Source organism: Colobus angolensis, unplaced genomic scaffold (genome assembly GCF_000951035.1).
Source record: "Colobus angolensis palliatus isolate OR3802 unplaced genomic scaffold, Cang.pa_1.0 Scaffold101, whole genome shotgun sequence".
Lineage (NCBI taxonomy): Eukaryota > Metazoa > Chordata > Mammalia > Primates > Cercopithecidae > Colobus > Colobus angolensis.
Genome location: NW_012111031.1, coordinates 5,741,804 through 5,744,236, shown reverse-complemented (window position 1 = coordinate 5,744,236; position 2,433 = coordinate 5,741,804). Strand labels below are relative to the sequence as shown.

The window sequence follows — 2,433 nt, the reverse complement described above, 5'->3', positions numbered from 1 at the left end:
CCTGAGCTCCAGGAAATTGAAGGAATTTCCCCGTACCGCAGCCCCCGGGCACGACCTCTCGGACACTGTGCAGGCAGGTGAGTGAGGGCCGAGGGGGCGGGCAGGGGTGTGGGTGCTGTCTGGGTGTCTGTCGTGCGTTCCCTAACGCGGTGGACAGTCGGAGATCTCGTCTTGCTGGGGGAGGGGGGCTCCATCGGCCCGTTGTCTCCCGAAGAAGGGACTCGCGTGGGCGCGGAAGAAGCGGGCCCTGGAGAGGGTATGGGGGGCCCTGCCTCGTCCGGCGGTGCAGTGCCAGGAGGGCAGGGGTGCGCCGGGCTTCTGCGCCTACGAGCCAGGGGTCTCCGGCTCTCCACCCTGTGGCTGCCGCGCCGGGGAAGCAGCCGCGGGGCTGAGACTTGCAGGCGCGCCGCGTGCGCGCAGTGTAAGTGGGAGGTTTCAGGCGGCCGCTTCGGCTTCCTGGGCCCCGCGCAGGGCTGGGAACTCCAGCGCGGACAGCGGCGTCGGCGCCTCCAAGCAGTTCAAGCCGTCTTTGAGGCATCGCCCATCCTGGTGGGGAAACTCAGACAAAGGTGGCACGCCCTCGGCCGAGCCAGGGGCATCGGCGCAGTGTCGCGAGCCCCCTCGGCGACATCGCCCAGCTATCGGGCAACTCGGTGCCTCCTGAGAGGTGCCCAGGCTTCCTCTTCCTGCGCCTGTGCGGGAAAAGAGCCGCCGGGCTTGTAGTGAATCCGAATCGGCTGCCGCCTCGGAAGCGCTCGGCTCTCTTCCTTCCTCGCCTTTCGCTCACCGCCCACTCAGTTTGGGTCCTACCACCGAGGGTACCTGGTTCTCAGTTGCCCAACCTTTGTGGGGGCCCCGGGAAAGGAAGGCATGGCATATTAAAAGCAAAGTAATTAACGTGAGCCTGTTTTCCTGTGTGAGCCCGGCAAGTTGTAACTCGCGCCAGTAAGCAGCATAACTTTTTCAAGTTACGTCATGTGTTACATACTTCTAAAACGTCTGCTTTCTCTTTGGTAGTTGGAGTTCCAGGAGCGGGATCTATAAACAGGAAGGAGGGTGGTGGAATGGGATTGGGGCCTTAGGGTCTATATAGAACTGACTTGATTTCCGACCATCCGGTTCCGCTGCCTGGGGGAGGGTTTGTGTCATAGCAAGCGCCCAACATTTCCCAGGGTAGTGGGTGCTCCGTTTTGGAGCCGCTGCCCAGACCTCTTGGCTGTCATCGCCTCATGGCCCAGGGTCAGACCCCCTGGGTCTTGGATGGGTTGACTCTCAGCACTGGAGCACCCAGTTTAATCTTGTAGTGGGCAAGGGAGCAGGCGGTGGGTTTTTGGAAGCTAGGTTTCCAGTTCTTTTCCCCCTTTAATTCAGTAAACATTTATCTAGAGCTTTAATGAATATTAAGATAGAATTCTGAGTTCACTGGAGGCAAAGATGGCTCTCCAGGGTCATTAAGCTTTGTAATTTGGATTTAGGGATAGTCAGGAATCGGCAAAAAAGAGGGAATTTCCAAAGTTGAGCTGTCAACAGCTGGGGAGTCTCTTTCAATAAGACATCTTAGTTACATCTTCTCAAGTGGAAGTTATTCCAAGAATTGCCTGAATCATTAACTTAAAAAAATACATTAAATTTTACTTCCCTTCTGCTATGGAGTGTACCGTGAGCTAGCTATGCAGTGGTTAGTTTTATCTGCAGAAAATAGAGCTGGCATGACCAATAATAATAGGTTTGTGTAGTTCAGTAAGGGGGTTTCATAGTTGTTCTACTTCAGTTATGCTAAGGATTATTTACAAAGGTACGTGAACTTGATGTATCTGCTGTGTTGGCATTTCTTTGAGAAGACCAGTGCTTTTAAAAGCAGGGACCACATCTTTTAGCTAAGACCTTATGTGAAGTGGATGCTGAAAAGTGTTCTTGTTCTCCTCTTTGCTTGTTTATGACAAGCTTAAGTTGTGAGTTTTGCAGGTTTTTATTTATGAGCTCACTTGCACATGTTTTGTGCTCAGGAAAATCTAGCTGGTTAAAATTCAGAGGCTTTATGTTAATTTCTCATCCAAAAATACAATATTATTTGGGGGAAGAGGAGTGGAGGGATATAACCTATGTTTGTAGAAACTTAACCCCATCAGAAAAGTATTCATTGTAGCTAGTTATTTTACATGAAATTAGAATACCCAAATGTATTAAATATTTGCTTCTGCAAAACGTCCTTGCCTCAGGTCAAAAGCTAGGTGTAAACCACAGGTATTCTTTGTTCTAAAGATATATTTAATTGAGCACAGTTTCTTATTTGAAAGACCAAAAAGCAAAATAAAGAGTTAAAGTTACCTCCAGTGTACACAGTGTTGACACAGCCAACATGTAAGAGTTCTAGTAGAGTTGAAAGTTTGAGTAGTAACATTTAAAATAAAGATAGTGGTTTCTCGTTGACTT

General features: G+C 50.3%; 1 protein-coding gene across 2 annotated transcripts in view; it reads left to right on the top strand.

The window, feature by feature from the left end:
• The first annotated feature begins 6 nt into the window (after positions 1–6).
• LRCH1 (leucine-rich repeats and calponin homology (CH) domain containing 1) overlaps positions 7–2,433 on the top strand; it is a 195,991-nt gene continuing 193,564 nt past the window's right edge. For both annotated transcript variants that reach the window (XM_011939811.1, XM_011939802.1), the window contains exon 1: positions 7–77. The gene's annotated coding sequence lies outside the window, so the exon portion shown is untranslated. The remainder of the gene's footprint in view (positions 78–2,433) is intronic.